Source organism: Lycorma delicatula, chromosome 4, assembly GCF_047948215.1.
Source record: "Lycorma delicatula isolate Av1 chromosome 4, ASM4794821v1, whole genome shotgun sequence".
Taxonomy (NCBI): domain Eukaryota; kingdom Metazoa; phylum Arthropoda; class Insecta; order Hemiptera; family Fulgoridae; genus Lycorma; species Lycorma delicatula.
Genome location: NC_134458.1, coordinates 68,885,828 through 68,909,710, shown reverse-complemented (window position 1 = coordinate 68,909,710; position 23,883 = coordinate 68,885,828). Strand labels below are relative to the sequence as shown.

Genomic DNA, 23,883 nt, shown 5'->3' with positions numbered 1-23,883 from the left:
GTGTAACACTGGCATACAGCTGCTGTAGTCATCTTCCTTTGTTTTTCTGTTTAGCCTCTGGCACCAGCTATGTTGATCGTCACAGGTGAGCGGTAGAATTAAATAAATGAATAGTATTTAAGTGTAAAAAAGTATTTAAAGTGACCGCTAGTAGCGCCACACTTGTGCGAATGAAATACAGCATATGCATGATTTAATTAGAATCTTTGGATTAAATAAACAAAAAATATTATATTTAAATAAAACGATTAATATTTTAAATTAAGTTATGCGTGTAAGTTGTGCATCAGAAAAAAGCCGTGTGGCAAGAAGGTGAACAATTGTGTTATCAGTTTTTTTTAAATTAGACTGACACTTGTTTAGAATATAATCATAAAGTGTGTTGGATTTAATTAGTGTCTTAATTTACTATATAGTGTATTTTTGAATGCTTATATATTTTATAACATTTGAGTGTATTGAGATGTGATCCTTTTTGTATATGTGTAAAGGATATTGAGATTGATTTTTTTCTACAAATATACTTGTGATCTCATTATGAGATAATTAGAAAATGTTTTCAAACAAGCAACTTTTAGTAATGTTGTTAACAAGTCCAACATAGCAATATAGATCAATGTTTTCCACTCATTTCATAGCTGCATATCACAAATCTCCTGACATTACCAGAAACCTTGATTATTATACACAAACATAAAAAATGTTCTTAAAGTAGACTTAAAACATGTCTTAAGAAAAAGACAAACACTACTTTAACACAGTTCATTTTATGAAATATTCAAACATAAAACTGACACAGGCAAATCCAGCAGACTTTTGACTATGTTTAAAAAAAAAACAATATAACACCAACTGACCAAGGTGAAAATATCAGTACCAGTTACTGAAGACAGCTGCAAGCTTATGATATAAGTTTGAAAATTTTGTATTTGTAGAATTTGGTTCAGTTTGTCATTTACAAAGTTAATAGTTTCATAATTTAGATTATACTTTGTATAAGTTAAAAACATCAATACAATTCTTTCATTTTTAATTGTCATTTTGTATGTTTCATTGTTACTACTTAACCATCAGAATCTCAGGGTGGATAATATAAAGCATTTGAGTAAAATATTTTTTGATTTTTGTAACTCGTGTAACTTAAAAAAATAATTTTATAAAATCTTTTTATAGTTCTATCACAGGCAATGTTAACTAAATTTTATGGGTTGCCCATTACAGGAGAACTAATTCATTTAAAAAGGTTTCATCAGGAGTTAGAAATGTGTTACTTTCTTATCAAGTTGTAATATCCAATGAGAAAAATATCTCAGTTCATCAATTGCAATAATCATAATGGTCATAGGCGGTCTGATACGAGTCACATGTTACACCTGGAAACAACATAGCCATCTTAAAGAATAACAAACATACTATATTAGCTTTAATGGTGGTGGTTTTCATTGCTTTCTTCACTTATAAGTTACTGCCCATCAGCAGACCAATCCCAATGAAATTCAGACGGGTGGGTGACATTTATCCCTAAAATTGACACCATCATTCTGTTCACCACAGGAACTCAAGATTGTATACTGAAAATCATTTCTCTCAGGAAAAGCAACTCTGACTACTGCCTCTTATACCTTAGGTAATTTATAATCAACACGGCCGTAATAATGACCAAGAGTCATAGCATAAAGTATCAAATTAATGTACTCCTTTCTGTTATAAAACTATTATTCAAATTTAGAGAGGAAAATATTCAAGTTATTCAGAAAGGAAATAAATATTGGAAATAAAAAATTGGGGAAATACTGAGATTATTCATAAACAAATGGCAGCCAACTTAAATTTATCACCATGATTAACTTATCACATAGTGCGCTTGATTCTTTTCTGCATATCAACAACCTTTGACTTTAAAAAAAAAAAAGTTTAAATTACTGTTGTGTAAATTTTTTTGATACAATATCTGGGGACAAATAAGTTTACTTCTTTTTTAAAGAAGTTAACTTATTTCTTACTAATTTCCTTCCCAGAGGACTGCCTTTTCTTGATGAAAAAAAATTTTGTTTATTCATTTAGTTTTGTTTATAACTTTCTTTCTAATCACTTTCTGTGATTATTTTTTTTCATAGTAGAAGTAATATTTACAAAAACTTTTCTTGGACATTTTATTTTTCATTTTCAACTGAAACAAATGGTTTCACTCTCCTTTGGAAAAACTGTTTTTTTTTCTTACTGGTTAGGATACATTTTTGTGGTAAAATTAAAGCAAACAGAATTTTAAACTGCTTTTATAAAAAAATCTATTCCTTTTTTAAATTTAAAACTAGGTATCTTTCCACTATATTATCAGATTTTTTTTGTGATTATTGCCGAAGATCTATTTTAGTAAAAAATTTCCGGATTAAAATAACGAATAAGATTTGAAAAAAATTTCGGATTGAACATTTTTTTTAAACTTTGACTTAAACATTTTTTTATAGGAACCCTGTCATGTTTCTTAAAACATGACAGGGTTCCTATAAACCCATATCCATAGTTTACTGAACTTAACAATACATAAAACTACATGAAAAATATGACGCTGTTAAAACAGAATGCTTTTTAAAACATTGTTAGAAGCTATGTTCTCCTTGGACAATCTTTCCCACCGCAAATTATTCTTTTAAACATTTTTAAAAGGACTTTAAAGACAAGAAGGGTCATTACAAGTCGGTGAAGTAAACGACTCTAAAGACCGCAATGTCAAATTTTAACAGAACTGAACATTTATCAAAACAGTTATAAAAGAAACAAAACGGAAAAAAAACTAATTATTTTTAACTTTTATAAATAATATTAAGAATAATAGTGACTATATTTCCTCAGAATTCTGCTCTCTATTTTAAAATAAATTTTAAGTATTAATCGAATAAAATGTATACTTACCCATTTCCTACAGAATAGTAAAACTATTAAATCTAAGCAAATTGCAGTAGTTTAATATAAAGATATACTGCAACGCAACAGGCAGTTAGAAATAAAATCATTTCTCTTCTCCTTTAGGCTTTCTCTTTTTTATACGTATAGGAAAAAGTTATAACTGAATGTTGCAGTGCTACAACTAAATTGCAGTGTTACAAACGGTAAAGAAATAGGATTTGGAGTTATCTTATCATAAAATTGATCAGTTTACATAACGAACGGGTGTGATAATTTTCATTATCAACAGAAAGAATCCTGCATTCTTCATTACAATAAATTCATTAAAAAATTAGAAAAACACAATATACAATTATTTAATATGCATTTTCAAGGTGGAAATGATAGTGGAAACCGGATTTATATAGATTTGCATGTGTGCTTGTCGTACGCAGATGAACGAGTGATTTTAGATAACGTGCATTCCATACTGTGATAAAATGGGAATACAGCTTATTTATTCCTGAAAACAAGCTTTTTTTCATTTGATATGACTCTTTGATAGTTATGATCATTGCACTAGAGAAAATTGGCCTGCTTTCTCTTTGGGAGATGTTTTAGAGCATGCACGAACTGTACAAATTCTGTTATTAAAAAATCATAACATAAAATTACTTAATAAAATTTTTTAATAAAAACGTAATCCATGTGTTAAATCTATTCAACTAAAGATAATTGCTAATCAAAAATTGCCACTCCCTAGTACAATATTTTAATTGACGACAATAATTTTGTTTAACTCTTACAAAATTAGTTATCAATAATAACAGATGTTATTATTTTACGATGCCAAATAGAGAGGTATGCCAAGAAAACTAATTAGGAAGTTTAGTTTCTATTCCGAGTTCTATTAGAAAGATTAATAGAGATTCCGAGTATTGAAATATAAACCTTAAGCATCAAACGATATTAAACTACCGAAGTGAGTTATTTTTTCGTTTCTTGGCCGACCTGTTGAAGTTTCGGGTTTTTCTGTATTAATTAAACAAAACAATTTATTTAGATTAATTAAAAAAATGTTTTTCTTTGCATGATTTTTGTCGAGTACTTTCGCAAAGAACTTTTCCTCTTTACAAAGGATTTTTTTTTCTTATGATAAATTAATTAAAACAATAAAATTACTTTAATTCATAATTTATGAACTTGTACTATTTACTGTATTTAATTACTTTTATTCATTAAAATTATTTTATTTCAATGATTAAGGTAATAAACATCTATTTCTAAAATTTTAATTATGTTCCATTAAGATCTCATAAAATAAATCCATTCTAAAGCAGAGATCTTTTCAAAAAATATAAAAAAGAGGAAAAAACAGTAAGAGACCATTTTTAATTAATTAAAAAAAAATTATTATATTCTGTTGACAGGATGCAATTTGTTAAACTATTTATTAACATATAATAAAGATAATCAAATAGTCATTCTATTCAAGCTATTTGTTAATATTCATAAAAAGTTTGCCATACAATAAAATAAAAAATTACCTTCTTTAGCAGAAAAATGTTTTCCTTATTAAATCACTTCAAAAACGTGCTTTCTGTCATTTAAAAACGAAATTAGGTAGTTTACGAGAACACTGGAAAAATACAAAGTTTTGAGTTGCACAATCGGTACATTTATTATTTATTATTAAGGTATTATTTATTATTTTTTGTGTTGTACCAGTATATATAACTGCAAATATAATAAGTGAATTGTATAACAATAGAAATTAAATTTGAATACTTATTGTTTGAATTGTTTCAAGAGATATTTGCAAATGTAACCGTTCTCAAGTTTTCAATAAATTTCAAGTTACTTCCAGATAGATATACAAAACGTGCATTAAGACAGATTTGGAAAAAAGTGCCAGTAATTAATTTTTTTATTTATAAATCTTTTATTTATATGTGTATTTCCTTGAAAAAAAAAACAACAAACATTACAACGGCTTTTGACAGGTGGCTGTGCCAAAGTTTTTGCTCGATTAGGTTAGGTTAGGAGTTTTCCGTTTACGCGAGTGTGCATTTCTAATAATTGACAGATAACAATTTTAATCGGATGTCAATTGAATAGATGTTGATTTCTAAAAATTGGAAATAATATTACCAAAATAATATTAATATTATAGACATATCTAATTTGTCTATATTTATTCTCTTAAATTATCAAAAATTATTTTAATTCATCATCTTACATAAAAATGTTAAATAGGTGACAAAAACTTTTCAATTTTTTCAGTTTCGCTATCACATATTTTTTCTATCGATATAAATTAGCGGAAATTGTTAATGTTTCGCATGCATCGACGAAAACGCTTCTTTCAAATCGATTTAATGGGTAAATAGCAGCCTTTCCTTAAAACGTCTTAAAGACGTAAAAGATTACTAAATTAAATTACGTTATAAATAAATGTATTACTTTTATTATTACTATTATTTTTATTTTTGTAAATATCAACTAAAATACAAAAATAATCAACAATTTATTGACAAACTATTTTTAGGTATGTATACTCAAGCGGCACCAATTAACGTAATTATTACGAAATAAGTAAATATCCGTAAAATTGTTTTTAAATTTAAACATCTAAACGTCTATGAAATTTTGAATAATATTTCTTTAATCTCAGTAAGATATTTGATAATAATTAAATAAGTGTATAGCAAACATAATGAAATAATAGTAATACAATAATGGCGGCCGTATATTGCCGCTTATTATATCAAACTTTTTTATTTCTTATGATGATGTATCAGAGAAAAAGAAAAAAACTATTTCTTCCACATACCTTTTTTATACAGTATTAACGCATTAATATACTCTTAATGCGTTAATACTGTATTTACTCGTTTCTAAAATATTACAAATTTCATTTTTATAATTAATCACATGTCATCTATACCTTCCTAATTTTTATACCCTGCGCGGTCAACCCGCACTAATTTAGTTTTCTTCTTTCGTTTAAATTTTTTGACCTTCATCAGAAGCAATCTTCGAGTTTTGATAGCAAACATTTTTAGACGTACGCGAGTCGCACTTTATTTAGTGATGCCGACACGTTAAGCCTATACGGGGCCGCTTCCCTTTTGTAATAATATCAATAAAAACACCTAAGTATCTCACTATATATATATATATATATATATATAAATCACTCATGGAAGTAATTTACATAATTTGCAATTTGAAGTTTATTTTCAACTTCGTCACTTTGAATGCTAAATGTTTTGGAGAGTTACCGCCTCCTATATCGGTTTAAGTCAGCCTTTTTAAATTTAACCTTTTGATTTAGTAATTTTTTAACGGGTCGTATTTAGTGACTGCATTAAGCCAAAATCCTGGAGTGACAAAATTTATTCGATTTTCCTAACTCGTTTTCATTTTATATGTTTTTGACCTCCATTAAATTTCTTTTTATCATTTTGTAATTAATACTAACTCATCAATACCTCTAAAGTTAAATAAGAGGTAAGAGGTATCGTTATTTTCACCGGACTGCCGATCGAAGGATCAAACGATGTTGCTTGGTATATTCATCATACATCTTTTTTTATCCGTTTAATATTACGAATCAATTTCAATCATTTTTAGGGTTTTAGAGTTCTCTTAGAAAAAAAATCAAAACCCTTGTGGGATTACTCGTTTGTCCGCTTACGGGTGTATGTCAACCGGCTATAATATAACAGGCAAATCAAGTCTTGCGTAGTAACGTTATCCGTCGTGATGTAAAAAATTCTACAAGTCAACCGAAGTTAAAAACAACATAAATAATTATAATCGGTAATAAAATACCGCTCTTGACTAGTATTGTATAGCGTTACCGGTGGAGGGCGATGTTGAATCGGTGCTTGTTAATGTTCGCCGTATAAATTTTGTTATTATATATACATATACGAGATCTGGTATATATATATATATATGTATACAAAATTCTGTTTTATATTATTATATATATTTTTGGACTTCTTTTGGCATGAAGTTTCGTTTTATACCCGTATTGCTGGGGTTTGAAAAAAATTATTTTTGAGTTCGACATTATGGCGGCTAGCGTCCACCGTATTGATCGTTTTTTGTCATTACCTATTCTATATCACCTTCAGTGTCGAGATAAATCGGACGATACCTCATTCTTCAAAATTAGTCCAGCCATTTGGGCTCTAGAATGGAACTAATTAACTCCAACACTGACAGACACCCGAAAAATATTGCCCTCCTTTTGGCTTTGCCATAGTCGGATGACTAAAAGAAAATCTATAGAAAAACGCTACTTTTACTAATTTTTCTACAGTTTCAGTTACACAGATATAGAACTGTAATCTATCAGGCAATACATTGTAATACAGTCAATACATTCCTTTTTGGATCTCCGTATTAACTGGATGATTCGCGAGGAGTGGTCTATAGTGGCTGGTTTTCTTCGCACTCTTGCGGTGTGTAGGTCTGCAGAGGAATTTAATCGAGGTACTCGATCGTGGTAGGATCCCGCGTGGCTAGGGTTCCGGCTTAGGCATCGGATTGGTCGGAGGTTAGCACATTGGCATCGTGCCACAGTTATATTGGTATTGTTTGTGATTCGATTTGGGACTCCCGGTGGTGGGGGTGGCCGTGCCGCCGGGGTATGGTAACCCGTGCGACCGGGGGCGTGGCTTCCCTCTGCCGGTGGCGGTCCTGATCGTGACTTGGTAATGCCACGCGAGACACCATGATGGGACCGAGTTGGGGTGCGGGGTTTGTCCCCGGCTCCTGCGCGGACCGGAATGAGGTTACGTTTCCCTTGTTAGGTGACCTAAATTGGTCGATCTGTTTGGATGTAGGTCTGAATTTCTATGCTGCGTAAGACATAATTTTGATTAGTACGAGTGTAGCACTGATTTAACTTTAAACTCGTTCGTTTTCTGAGGCATTCACAGTCACGAACGGTGCTGTCAAATCTGGACTAGGCGCGGGGTTAGTGCTTCCGCGGTTTCGGTCAGTTAGTTTGAAGGAATCATGTTAGGTTGGATGTGAAGATGTCCGTTTGAGGCCTACGTGAAGGCGAAATTTGATATGTGTTTTACCGATGCAAATCTCTGCCGAGGCATTTACATCGGTGGCATCCCGACCGAGACTTAGCTGATGACTGAGAGATGTAATCGGTTAGAAGGTCTAAAGACGACCTCCGGTAAAGCCCCTCAGAGCTTGGAACGGAGAGGGTGGTGTGGCGACCGGTAACGTCACAAGGTGGGTGTCTTCCTCCTACGGGGTTGGGATGTAATCTATCAGTATATCGATATTTATATTTTTCTACGTACATAATTTTTTTAAAAAGCTGACAGTAATGTAGTCGAACTATCTTGGTGTTTGCATAAAGCTTAAAATTCAACCCTTCTCGAAGCGATAAAGATTACGACCTTACCTATTTACACTCTTAACAAAATAAAAAAATTTCAAGTTCTATTTCGATTTGTCGAACGAATAAAAAGATGTAAAAATTTGTAGAAAATTATTCCTACGATAAGCATTTCTGTCTTAAGGTAACTTTTGGTTTTTGAAGTGTATCCTGAACAAGTAAATATCTAAACTCTATTTTCTTCAAAAGGGAAGGTTCACCGATAAATATTTCACGTTAACGAATATATTCAGTCATAAGATGAATGATAGCTGCGGCTATCATTCATCTCCTTTGGTCAGGAGATAAATGACAGTAGCGGGCGCTGGAGTCCTTATCACCCCTTATATGGGCACGTATTTACAGCAAAACGGGGAACACTGGCAGAACTGGTGGCATTTGGCGACAGCTTCAATGACCCGCATCTCACCATCGCCGGCTATGAAACGGCCATACAAACCTCTCTTGATGAGTTGGTTGCGACCCGACTGGCAAGGTGTGCGATATTTTTGCGCATCGATCCGGCAAGGCCAACACAAGCAGGTGAATTGACCGGTACATTGCCAGCAGGAAACCGATTTTCACTGACAGAGCACCAATTGTTACTATCACACGGCATTGCATCCGCCAATGTCGAAAACTGTAAATTATTTATTCATTGTGACGTAACATACAAAAAGAACGCTTACGGCATCGCCGATAACAGCTATCTGGATAGTGAAACCCTCTATACCAGTGCTTATATTATTAGACGGCTGAAATCGGTGATCACATCCAAATACGGACGGCAAAAATTAGCCAGCGCTAAGATTGCAATCTTGTAATTTATAATTTTTTATTAAAAACAAATTATTTTTTCACGTTTTGTTAAAACGATTCGCTTCATTAACGAGTAAACCGTACAAACCATACACGGCAGACAATAATAGAAATAATGAGAGCAAATTAAAATAAACAAAGACGCTAAAACAAAAGCACTTCGCTCTATTTTGTTTGAATTGAACGCGAAGGTAACATGAAAATACACCATAGCAATTATTAACAGATACAACTTTAATTATACAGGCTGATACCGTGGATATGAAAATCAGTCGATCGCTTAGTTGTAAAAATTTTTGTACTATAAAATTGTATGATATTCTTTTAAATAACCGACAGATATCTTGAGAAGAGTTTATCAGATTTTGATAAACGAAATAATAAAATTAAATTTAGCCATTTTTTCTAAATTTCTTTCTAATCGCATAGAATTTTATTCAGTCAGCACTCAAAATATCACTACAATAAAAATAACGCTGTAACATACGACACGTTCTGTGTTTAATCTTTATCACTCGTTTAATAGTGGAGTTAACTCGACAGATTTATCCCTAAAATCATACTCAAAGTGTAATAAAAGCTTTGTAAAACAATCGTTCAGATCGGCCCGGCGGTTCTTAAATTTTAAGCAAACATCGTTACAAGTAAACTAACGTACACAAATATTTCGTTTACATGTTAATAATTTAAATTATAAATATTGTGTTGAACACATCTTTAGTCAGAATTACGGTTAACTGTGTTAGAAGTGAGACAGAGATGATTGAACGATTGCGGTTAAGATAAATAATACTGATTTTAAATATATCTCGGGCCAACGCCATACTCGGAAAATATTGTTTAGCCTCCGACCTATAACATGACGGGAGGGGTTTTACTTATCCTTACCGGTAGTGCATCTGTATATATACATATATTTGTTTTTTCTTTGAAGCGACTTAATAAAACGCTAAGCTTGTCATCGTTATTAAATATTTATTGTGCTATGTACAATCCCGTCAGATGGATATCATTTCTTGGTGGTCCATCAAAGAGTTAGAACTAATTTTCAAGGTACAGAAATTGCAGACCGTTGTTTGGAGCCCAGAAAATTATGCATTGTATAGACTGATATTTAGAAAATAAAAAATGTTAACTTATTCGTGTATCGATATTTATCAATAATGCGATTTGATAAAAATAATATTTACTTATTCTCAAATAAATAACAATATCTACCTCTATCAAACCCGGCAATAAAACTGTTTTCGTATAACTCGACTCCTTACGAGAAAGAGTGTGTAAAGAGTATACTTCTGCGGCCATTTTTAATAAAATGCCGAACCGTTTAAAAAATCTTTTCGCCAATTTATTTAAAGTACAATTAAAAAATTTTCTTTTGTACAGACAAAATTACTGTGTTCATTAATTTTTTAAATGACTAATTAAAAAATTAAGAAAAAGAAACCGTGATTTTTTTTCATCCCATTGTTTATTAATTTCATCCCGTATTTGTTCAAATAACTTTCACTAACGCCTTTTGAACTGTGAATTATTTTGTAGTTATTTTTTATATTTTGTATGAAGTTGAATTTACCTTCACACTTTTTCACATTTTTATAGTTAATATTGACTTTATTAAATTTTTATTAAACTAATTAATCGCATCAATTTTTTATTTTATAATTAATTGTGTATTGTGTGAGCTGTTAACGTCAAGGTTTTACAGTGGTTTCCCTTCATCGATCCAGACAAATTCTGGAGCAGTTTTTTTTCTCGATAGAGTAACATATCTACCTATTTCTGACGCGATTTATATATAATGTATTTTTATGTACCGATCACAATAAAACATTTATTTATTAATTTATTCTTATTCTTTTCATTACTGAAATTTTTCTTACAAAAAAGTGAAGGATAAATAAAGAAAAATTCTCTTTTTTGATTACTTTTTAACTTCACTCTATTTCATACCCATGTGAAACGCAAACATTCTAAAAATACATTATTAATTACCTAATAATTAATCATATTTCATTCTCCTCACCAGATTTGGCTTTCCGACTATCGACTATTTTCAAGTAATAGCTGCTTCGGTCAGAAATGTTTGTTTTTAAAGTTAAGAGTGTTTGTTTCTTTTGATAAACCGAATAATAAAATGTATTACTACTTAAAATGAACGAAATTATAACGATAATGAAATAGTTTACAAAAAAAAAGTTTAAATAACTGTTACGTTAACTGTTGGGGAGAGGAAAAGTACTGTAACAATCACGCAACAGCGTAGATTACCTAAACCACAGGGAAATTATATATCGACTACAGTTCATAACATAGTGTATCGTTTACAATTTTTTATATCTGTAATCTACTTATTTTCTGTAATCTAATGAAAAATATTTACGGGCTAGCGTAAAATATTTTATAAGTTTTTGTTTATAATATTACCATTTCATCTGCAACGAAATAAAGGTTATTTTTCAATATTATATCATTTAGTCGATGAATAGCAGTCGAGGCAAACGGTTGTGTTTACGTTGCGTCTAGTGACAATTTTAATCCTTATAAACTTACTCTAAATTTAATACTCCGTTTGTATTCTTATAATTATGGAGAATTTCTTAATTATAAATTTCAACTTTCAAGTTCAAAGCTTGTAATAAATCGCTTAGTAGTGGGAACAATCCAGAAATAATTTGTTGTGATTGCAACTTCAAGTTTCACGGTATTTCTTTAAACTTGAATATAAATAAAATAGATTCCTACACGAGAAGTAAAAATAAATGGAGATGCGAACCGAGCATAAAAGAGAAGAGGAAAGCTTGTCTCTGGAAACGTCTGCATCAAAGGGGGGAAATCTGGCTAACGCGAGTGGTCCAACTACTCAATGAAATGAGAAAAAACAACAGAAGAATGGAGCGAGAATTTGTAAAATCTCTCGAACTTTGTCCTGCAGATGTTGAAAATTTCCTTAAGAAAATCAATCTTCAAGAAAAACAATTACCCATATGTCTTGAGAAGATCGAAGCCAATTTAGAGAAATTAATCACCTTAAGAAGGAAAACCAAGACTTACTCGTACATCGCGCTGTTTCCGAATTACAATATTCCAGAGCTAACTGCCTTGAATCGCATAATTACTTTGCTGATAAAAACGAAGACCTCTTGAGCGTAGTAAAGGTGGTTGGAAATGCTCTAGGACATAATATCAAGGATCAACAGATCGATAACTTATCGTTTTCTTTGTCGCCAAAGTGACAAATCTCCGGTAATACTGATAAAATTTACAAGAAGAATAGACAAAGAAAACTACTGCGAAAAAGAAAGATTAAACGAGACTTTTCGACGCGTCACTTAAATCTCCCATCTGACATTCCTCTATATGTAAATAAAGCTTGTCTTCGGAAAGAAGGAAAGTGCTAGCACTGGCGAAAACAGCGAAAAGCAGCAAAGATTAAGGATTTGAATAAGTTAAGTTAAATAAGTTTCAATAAATAACATACTAACATAAGTACAACATAAATAAGATAATTTTGGCTTTCTCTATTGTTACTTACTTATAAACAACGAAGATCTATTTACTTTGTTCAGGTCAAAACATTTGAAGCATGAGAAAAAGTGTTAATCTATTTTTGCTTGAAATGTGTAAACTTATCGATAAAATTATACGTAATGCGTTAACTGTGACTTGGATTTATAGTGCTGAAATGAAATTCTACCTATTGAGAATTATTATAATTGCAATGATGATTAAAGATTTGGTGGAATTGCAATTTATATAAAAAAATATGTTAAAGTTCAGTCTGAAAAAATGCTGCTTGCTTCTACGGATGGTTTAAAAGTATATTTTTCGATAAATGAAATTAAAATTTGCATTACAGCTATGTGTAAATTTCATAATGTCAGTAGATAAATTCCTAGAAGAAATTAAATACTTTCAACTAAACTATTTACACACGAAGATAACGTTATCGTTACCGGAGATATTAATATTGTCGAGTGTTCCGCGGCTCGATCAGGATATTGACAGGTTGTTGACAATTTAGAATGTTTATATAATTACAATTTATTGATTTAAAATGTTCATAATTACAACCCCAAATTAATAATAACAATAATGATAATAATAATAAGTATCTTTTAATGAACACAAATATTAATATAGTATTACAACCACAATAATAATCAGGATATTAGTAGTAAACGATAATAATATTACATGTCTATAACAATAAATCTAACAAAGTACATGACATAATACGTAATAAGAACAGTATGTATGACGTAAAAACAGAGCATAATCAACAAAGATTAGCAATCGTAATATTACACATCAAATAGTGATAAATGTCATTAGTAAATAATAAATACCGATTACACACAAGATAGAGTTAAAATAAATAATCGATCGGAATTTATTACAGATATACAATTAAAAAACTAGACCCGTTAACAAAAGAAACCACTCGCTTGCATTCACAAATAATCGTATAGTGTTCACTTGCAAATACCTTTGCTATCTTTCCTAACAGTTTATGAATGAAGCTTATTGCGTAATCTCTTTTACTTATGCACTTATAGTTTTACTGTACCTCACCGATAGTATTTCTGGTTTACTGGAATTACTCGTGGCGTCATCTTAGTCGTATCGAACTGGATTCAGGAGTCTCCTCGCTGGACTGACGTCTCACACTCTCGCTCGCAGATTCACACCTGTGACTCTCGTCGCTTGACCGTCGTTATAACGCATCGCTGGACTATAATCATAACGGACTATATTCTTAACAGAACTCTTTAATAAGAGTTCTTTAACAGAACTCCGTCGAACCCACACAACTCGGAGCCTCTCCTCGCAGAAATGCCCTTGCGGGACCGACGCCGTAACGCCTCGCAGACTGGTTCTAATAGAACTCTCTTTTAGCTGGTCTTACCCTGTTGTTTATCCTTCTAGCCTCTTTACCTACCGGACCGCACCCAAATCGAAGCGTGAGGACAGCCGACCGAGGTTTTTGTTCCCATGAATTCCCAACCTGCTCTCTTCTTACCGTGCAACAGGTGTTCATTGTGTGTTAGCGGGCAGTATAACAAAGGACGATTGTTAAACGGACCTATACTTTACAAAAAAGAGAACCCTTTTTCTCCCTTTCTGGATTCCTGCAATTATTATAGTTTATATTACTTTCATAATAATTGGTTGGAATCCGTTATTCAGCCACGCTCTACCGGTCTTGTTACAATATCTACCTTGCGAAACAAAATATAGTATAAATCTGTCTGTTATAGTTTTGTTTTTCATTCCTTGTTAATAAATGAACACGCGCGCGCCTGTGTGTGTATGGGGGAGAGATAACCGCGAAGATGTATTCTTTGAGCGTTTTCTTCGCTTGTACAACACAAGTTTTAAATTTATGTCAAAAATCACTAAGTGTTAAATCTATATCGTTACATACACAGACAGACCGATCTGTAATAATTAGGCGATTTTTAAGGACCTTAAATATTCATTCGTTTTATTTTTATTGTTTTGCTGATGTAGTGTAAAGATAAATTTTTAATTATTTGGTTTGCATATAGATAAATCATAGAACGGTATTTAATACTGAGATGTTGTACATTAGTTCTAAAAAATAATGTTGTTTACGTTATTTGTGGAGCGAGCATAAACGTGCTTATATCACGTTGCAAACCAAATAATTAAGCATTTCTCTTTATACCAAACAAAACAATAAAAGTAAAAAGAATGAATATTAAGGTCCTTAAAAATCGCCTAATTAATACAGATCGGTCAATATAACGATGTAGAGTTAACCCTTAGTGATATTCTACATAAAATTAAAACCTGTGTTGAACTATCTACGAGCGAAGAAAACGCTCAAAGCAGACATCTTACACCGATAGAAAAACTACGGTAAGACACTGAACTGCTTAAAGCGTGGAAAAGAAAAACAGTTTAAATAACAAGACTCTAAATCAACCTTATAATGAAAAACTTCAAAAATATTACAAAAAACACCGCGATAATTTAAAAAAGAAACTCCAGATTTCAAAAAATGAATACCATCAGGAAATATAAACCAAACAACGAAATAAGTCTACTGAAAACGGATTACCAGAGAACTATAACCGATAAAACACTAATCGCAAACGAATTGAACGATCATTTTATACAAATATTTAACTCGTCTAAATCAAACAAGAATAAATGAGATACGGATAGCACATCTCGCTACATCACACTGTTCCCTCAAGAAAATTCTAATTCCTCAATGTTCTTCACTTCGCTGACAAATATTGAAATAACTTAGTTAAATCCTTAAAACATAGGAAAGCACCAGATATTGATGGTATTAAGGTGGTAGTCGATACTAACTCAGATGTTTAGGCATTTGTATACAATCTCAGTATGGCAACAGGCAAATACCCTGAAAGCTTAAAGTCCGTTATCGTTCCGATTCACAAATGAGGTGGCAAAGACAACGCGAACAACTCTAGACCTATCGCCCTGTTATCTGTATTTGCAAAATTCCTGGAAAAGCTAATTAGGAACAGGCTGATAAATTTTTAATAAAAAATGAGTTTTACAGAGAAAAAAAAACAGTTTGAAAAATGACCAAACACAGAGGATGCTATGTCAGAAGTGTTGACGTATTTTTATAACAGTGTAAAAAAAAAAAAAATGTGCACGTCTTTTTCTTAAAATCAGAAAAGCATACGACTCTGTTGATCACGAAATTCTACTAAATAAATTCCATAATGCAGGAGTCAGAAGGGGTATGTAACGACCGGTTTGGGAGTTTCCTCTCAGAGAGAACCCGCTAAGTCAAAGTAGCTAATAATCTAAGTACAAGCAGATCTGTAATATGAAGAGTACACCACGGCTCTCTGTCCTCTAGGCGGAACTCTTCCTGGTGTATATTAATGACCTATGTGAAGGAAAACTAAACGGATCCGTCACATCTGCTGACGAAACAGCATCGAACTATTGCGCTGTCAATGAGGAACGATTAGTTGAGATAGTTAATGGCGATCTCCGAGACTTCAAGCGGTGGTTTCAAGTTAACGCTTAAGTATAGATAAATAAAATAAAATAATTGTATTTAATTTAAGAACAAATTCAATTCAGCCACTGTTTCAGATACATACCGTAAAACAGCTGTTAACTGTGACTGCGAGAGGGTAGAGGAAGCGGAAAGCGCGAAATATTTAGGCATAGTGATCGATTACAAGTTGTCCTGGGCAGACCGCAAAGTGAAATTAAAGAAAGAACTAAATTACGCTCGTATAAAACTTAATTCGTAATCTCTTCCCTGAGTATATTATAAAATCAATATATTACGCTTTAACTGAAAGAAGACTTCAATTAGAAATATCAGTGCGGAGAGGAGCCTATTACCTTTTATTAAAACCTCTTATAATAGGACAAAAATATACTATGAGAATTATTCCAAAAAACCTGGAACATTTAATTTCTTAGCCGTTCTCAGGGAATGGCACCTCTTATCCTTTTGATACTTGTAATTTTGTAAGAGTCAAGGAATACTTTATACAAAAAGTGTCCGGCGGAAACAAAATTACATTCGCACTACTTACAACATGCGAAGATGCAGTATCAAACCGCCCGAACCAAACAAAAAAATTTTCCGTAGATTTTATTTTTTTATCGCATCTCGAATTTCAATGAAATCGATCCAGATATCAAACAACTAAAAATAATTACAAAATTAAATCGGCATTAAAAAAATTGCCACTGGAAGAGGATTATATCGAAAGCTTCTTTTCAAAAATAAGCTAATTATCGAAGCATTATATTATACTCGTATAAGTATGTATTTTGAATATAAATTAGAAAATTAAGTATAAGTAAAGTACGTATAATAAAATCAAGTAACTAAATACATTTTCAGAAGTCCAAATCATCATACTTTACACCACGAATCATTTCACACTATTACTATTTAAATTTTTTTTTCTCTTTCGAAAAGTTGAATATTAATATAACAGCACCCGGCGTGAACAACTCGATTATAAAATAATTCCAATTTTCATATTTGTTCAAGTTATAAAGATGGAAACTTCAATATATTACGATTTAAAAATCGTAATATATGAAGAATATGTTATGGAATTTTCTTTCATTGTTATTTATAATAGTACTATATGTATTATTATACGTGTAAATATCACTACTACTATTATTATACCTATAATATAACTGCATATTTTATTTACATCTACATAAGTCTTGTTTATTTTATTTTAAGTTTGTAAGAATTGTTTCTAAGTTACAAACAGTTTTGTAAGAAATATATACTTCTCAAAAGATGAGAATGTAACTATTATTATTATCGTACTGATTCGTTCAAATTTAATATATCAGTTTTTTATTTTAAAAAATTAGCATTCCTAATTGAAATAATTATTATTTTGAAAATGAACCGTAACTAGAAAACTACTGGTCCAAAAATGTCCAAGTTGGGCAAGGACGAGTACAAAAAAATAATTATTATGCGTAAAACACATAAGAATTTTTTTTCGTTATAGGTACAAAATCAGGGAAGGTTAAAAAGCTACCGAAAAAGGATACTTTTTAATTTTATATAAGAAAAATTTTGTAACGAAATGAAATCGTATAGGTTGAAAGAAAAGTAATTGGAAATAAAATAAGACCACAGTATATTTATTTATCAAGCAATTTATTAAGCTTCAACCTTATATAACGCTGCTCGTAAACCACAAATTATAATTTTTATCGATAAAAATCTTAGGACTACTTTTTTATTCGTTTATTATTATATTATTTTTATGAAATATAATTTCTGGTTTTCTTTTATCTCCACTCTTGCAAAACAGTTATTTCCTTGGAGAATATTGTGTCAGAATAGCGTACAGAATCGGCGCTCGCCTTCCTTTATTCTTTTATACCGATCCACAATACGTATAAGAACCGGTATCTCTTGTTTCTTAATATTTAAGAAAACGTTCTGAATAAGAGAATTAGTCGTAAAATATTTACTTAATCTTATATAATGCAACCTTGGTACACGTACATAAATGCATTTTATGTAGCCGCATATTAATATTTAACGGAACTGTTCATTTAGGCAGTATTTTCTAAGAACATAGCTCCACTGGCTTCAAGGATAAATAAATTTCGGCGTAAATCGAAATCGCTAAGCGCTTATAACGTATTTTTATGTATCGTCCACATAATAGTCACATGCTAAGCGTGTGACCGTTATTTTAAACCACTTTATTTGAACTAGTTCGTACCTACTTCCGTCTTTTCAGCCGTTATGGCTCCGCTCATGTCGGTTCAGGAGTAGGGATTAACGCGTTACTAAACCGCTTAAGTCGGTTGCACTGATGCAAGGCCGTCAACATATTTCACTTTTAACAAAGGTTACCGTCAAATTAAGTGTGTATTTAAAAGACAAAACCGCTAAATTTTAATAACAATCAAGTCTTTTAATAATCCATTTCACTACTTTCGCTAGACGCGTACGATTTGTTAACTTATTAATGAGTAATTTTAAATTTTCACTTATTACACGCAAATTGTTTATTTATTATATAAATAGATATTTTACTTACCGGTAAAACCGATTAGTGTACCGTTGGTTAAATGTTTATCGGTTCACTGCATGATATTTTGGACTTCTGTTACTGACTTTAATTCAAATGACGACTGAATTAAAAGAAATAATTTAATCGTGTAAAGACGACCGTTTGTAAAAGATGAAGAATTCAAATACTTGTTAGATTTAAGGTATCTATGTCTAGATTAGATTTTAAAAGGATACGTGACTGATCTTTACCAGATGGAAGATGCGGCTAGTAGTGCTTTTCGGGCGAATCCCAGAGTACTGGACTGCCTTTAACCGGATTTACCGCCCACCTGAACCTCAACAAAAGAGCTATTGAGGCAGTGTCGGTACGATTCCCATGTAAGTGGTTCTTTCTTCTGGACAAAAAGATGAAGAATTGGGTCATATTTAGTCCTGCTTAGAAGGTTTGGAGAGTAAGGAAACGAATAGTAGGGAAAGAAAGCGATAATCCCTACCTTTGGTCAGAGTAGTATACAGGTTTACAAGAGGAGGCCTTACTTTGATCTAGGGATAAGCTATTTTAGACAAAATAAATCTTAAACACCCTTTATTTTTTTATTCCATTTCGGCGTAAATTCCATTACATGATGTGCAATAAATATCTTGTGATATGTGATATCATCACTAAACAAATTAAAAACATGATTTTGGTTTGAAATCTATTGCAGGATAAAGCAGTAAAATATTTTTAGTTCTAAGCAGTATGTAAAAATTATACTCTGACAAAGTTTATTTAAATATAACAAATCAAGAATAAACTCTTTCTGGAAGAATTTAAAAGACTGAAAAACGTTTTGTTAGATTTTTTTCACGTAATGTACTTTACGTTGTTTAGTTTAGGCTTTCACACTGCAATCATATTAATACTATGAACAAAAATTTAATTAATCACGCTGACCGTATTAGGAAATAATGCATCTAATTTAAATTGTTTAAAAATTCATAATTTATATTTAAAAATACATTCAAATACGGTACAAAAATTAATAGTTTGATTATCTATAAACAGATTTTAATAGAGGCAGAGTAATTCATTTTAAATCAATGACCGATATAATAAACATTTCTTCCTGCGCTTGTATTATAACGTTTGAGTTACGCGGCTGAAACCTATATCATAATGAAGGTCATGATATAAGTGCAGGTGTTCAATCTTTCTTTTTCCTGCTTAGCCTCCTGTAATTACCGGTCAGATAATATTTCAGAGGATGAATGAGGATGATATGTGTGAGTGTAAATGAAGTGTAGTCTTGTACAGTCTCAGTTCGACCGTTCCTGAGATGTGTGGTTAATTGAAACCCAACCGCCAAAGAACACCGGTATCCACGATCTATTATTCAAATCCGTGTAAAAATAACTGACTTTACTAGGACTTGAACGCTGGAACTCTCGACTTCCAAATCAGCTGATTTAGGAAGACGCGTTCACCACTAGACCGACCCGGTGGGTTACAGGTGTTCAACCTATCAAAAGCCTACTCTTTTCAACCGCTGACCGATCAGAAGCTGGTATTGTTTAATGAATCGGCTGTTTTTTTACTCTGATTTTAATCCGATTTGGTAATTAGAAAACAGGGGTTTATTTGAAATTAGAAACTAAGTTTCTATATTACACTGTTTATCCTTTTGTTAATTGGGTCGGATTCTGAGGAAAAAAATCTTTGATACCGAACGATATTAAAGAAAAGGCACAACATATAACTAATAACCTACTGCCACAGAAATGTATTGTTTAGTGTATTTTTTTAAAACTTTAAAATATGCATTCCGTAAACAATATATTCCATTGTTGATTTAAATCAATAATCCCAATATTTTCTCAGCCGTAGAAAAAATACGGTTTGCAATTCTCCAAATTGGCCATTAATGCACTCTTGCGAAGTTTACGACACGACTATTGTACTTACTTCGCATTCGTGGAGTAATGGCTATCATTATATCCTCGATGCATAATGTATTAATCTCTATTATTTTAATATTTTACTTATGTATTCAATTACTTCATACAAAAAAAAAATTCGTTCTAAAAATGTACAGATCTTTGCAAAAGCACTCGAGTTCATTAATAGGGTTTTACTAATTGTAAAAGACCAAACAGTAAAAAAAATTGAAAAAGATATTAAAAAAATAAAATACAGGTTGTTCTTCAGTATCTACTATTGATATTTATTACCGGTATACTGTTGGGATTTGTTTACTGACCATGTGGTTTTTAGTTTTAGAATTTTAAGTAAATTTTTTAAAACTGTTTTTAGCGTTATCTTGCTTTACAATTTATTTTAGCAACCGTTTATCACAGCTTTTTCTTTAAACCGTATTGAATAAAACCGAGAACACTGAAAATGGGAAGGGATTTACAAAATTCAATAATTTTTTAATATAGGCGCCGCATTTTTAAATAACAAACACCTGAAAAAAATTTAAAAAAAACATGGAAAATAATGTGCTTCAAAAGAAAGAACACATTAAAATTAAAGCTATATTGTTAGATGAGTTAAAGATTAGAAATCATTGACGTTCTTCTAATGTTATAATCCGGAACTACATCAAAAGATTTTATGAACCCGTATATAATGGGGCGTTTCAAATACTCGTATCAGCTTCATTCACCTTTCAGTTGGTAAAGTAGTTGTTTATAAAAATGTTAGTTGTTCGCTGATGAACAGTAAACAGATCAAAAAATTATCGAGTTTTATTTGTTTCATTGTTACACTTTATGCGTAAAAAATGTATATTGTAACAAGCAAAATGATCTGATGAAATGGAAAAAATTGTATTCGAATCTATGTGAAATGGTCACGTACGAACGTAAGTAGAATCGTGTATATATATATCGGAAGAATCGTGTTTAATATATATATATATAAATATACATACACATTTTCTCTGGGAATGTTGATATACTCAAGGGGCTGATTCAGTATATCAAAATAATAGAAATTGTTATTAATTGTTTTTAATTCAATCAATGAAGGAAGTAAAAACAGGTACAAACTTGTCAGACTGCGTAATTGTCACAATCCAGTTTAACAATTTCTGTTTATCAATGTATTTGAAAGCTATACATTTTATTTAATAAATTATAATTCGATAAAACTAATATTTACAGAGTTATGAAAAGATTTAAATGGCCGCCATTTTGAAATTTTCAAAGGTAAAAATTTGAAACTTATTTATTTTGTATAAGATTTTGGGTACAAGTACACAAAATTCCATTAAAATATCTCAATCCGTTCTTAATAGGTACATTTTTATTGAAAAAACACAAAATGGCAGACAAAGGGAAACGAAGCGAGATTGGGCATTTGTCCAGATGAACATTTTTTCTTATTAAGGTGTTCTGAATTTGTCCCTTAAGTTTGGCTAACATCTTCTGAGACGCTCTGTGTATTTAAATTCTTAAATGGTAGAAAATACATAACAGACTTGAGTTGCCTATTTGTTCTTACAAAAGATTTTCTTTGTTATTGTAGAACTGATCATTTCTTTATACAATTATACTTCAAATAATTATTTAGTGGACTTTAATAACGTTTATTTTTTCCCTTATAATTATCGTACGCATTCCTGATCTATATAATGTACTATTATGTACCAAGCAGAATAAAAAACTTATTTGTTTAATTGTTAATTCTTCTAGAAGAAAATAAAGATTTAATTTATCAAATTATTAAACTCTAAAAAAAGAAAAAAGAGGGATTTTATTTTTTATTTCCATTTTCCCAGCTGATATAGTCTTTAGGAAGAATTTTTGTCTTTGAAAATCCTTCTGATTTCAACCTTTATAAAGATAACTGAAATGAAATCACCCGACCGTTTTTAATAAAAATTTCTGATGTTGCATAACTTTGGTATTTATTATCATGGTTAAGGCTGCTAATAGATTATTAAGTAATTTTTAACTTTAGCCTATATTTTCTACAAATTTGATCGATTAGATTTACTTTTTTCTTAGAACTTATACTGTTTGTTGAAAAATGCTGGAGAAATTTAAAATCTTTTTAAGTTTAGAGTAATATAATATTATATACAAACATTAGCATTCCTTGTTATGGCTTTGCTACATGTCTATACAACTTAAAAAATTAGAAGTAGTTTTTTTAGTAATTGTATATGAGCTGTTGGTCTCATAGTTATCACAGTTCATAACTTCCCTTCTCCTATCCCTTTTGCTCCAATAGATTTCATTTGAATTAGGGCATTGTACCGTCTAGAATTATCTAAGAAATGTTTAGATAAAAAATGTGTTCCAAAATCAAGGTTTATTGAAATCAGAAGGATATTGAAGTTGTTCAACTGCTGCAATAGTAGTCATCCTGTTCAGTTGCTGCAATAGTTGAACAGGATGCAGATTTATCTGCATCCTGTTCATCACATAAATTTTTTCTCAGAATAATTCTCTATTGTGGCTTCTGAATTGTGAATTAATTTCTAGTAATTCTTTATATTTAATGTATTTTGTACAACAATTTCAGCCGCGGAGCAATTCATTGGTTGTATAAACCGTATACATTAAGTAATGCCGGATAACCGATTATTAATGATCATTTCTTTTTAAAATTACTTTCAAAATTTACATTTCATTAATTAAACATTGCAACGAGTTATAATAATTTATTTTTTTAGTTAAGTTCACATTTATTCATATTTTAAATGTATATTAAACAAGTCTAGCTAGAACGATAAAAATTTAGTGATGTTGTTGCTAATACATCTTAAAGGAAAAGTAAATCCGTATAATTAATTCTATCAGTAATTAAGATCAGCCGGTTCATTAACAAATAAGAAGAAAGAAGATGACAGGAGATGTTTACATTAAGCAAGGGGACAAAGGAAAAAAAATGAATCTGAACAATTTAATGTAATGCATTATATTTAATGTAATATAATGAATTGTTCACCTCTCTGGATCACATCCAGAGTTGTAACTCGGGAATTTATTCCCACCCAAGGCTGACTTGCCTTTGAAAGTCAAATATGGAAGGTCTTTTAAGAAAAAATCCACCGTCTGGTAAATACCAGAGAAGGCTGCACTCGGATCCGGTGGGCAGCTGCTTAAAAGATAACGAATCGAAGCGTTTGGAAACACCCAAAAACAACACAACTTCAAAATTGAGGATAAAACACAAGCAAATAAACTACATTGCCACTCACAACATTAATTCTCTAACTCAACCCGGCAA

General features: G+C 31.1%; 1 protein-coding gene across 3 annotated transcripts in view; it reads right to left on the bottom strand.

The window, feature by feature from the left end:
* The window catches only part of conv (insulin like growth factor binding protein acid labile subunit convoluted), a 75,924-nt gene that overhangs the window by 38,956 nt on the left and 13,085 nt on the right, over nt 1-23,883 (bottom strand). Inside the window, exon 2 of one of the 3 annotated variants that reach the window (XM_075363258.1) lies at nt 4,434-4,525. The exons of 1 other annotated variant lie outside the window; for it this stretch is intronic. The gene's annotated coding sequence lies outside the window, so the exon portion shown is untranslated. Of the gene's footprint in view, nt 1-2,913; nt 3,094-4,433; nt 4,526-23,883 lie in introns of those variants that run through there. One more of the 3 variants, XM_075363259.1, reaches the window with a different exon arrangement.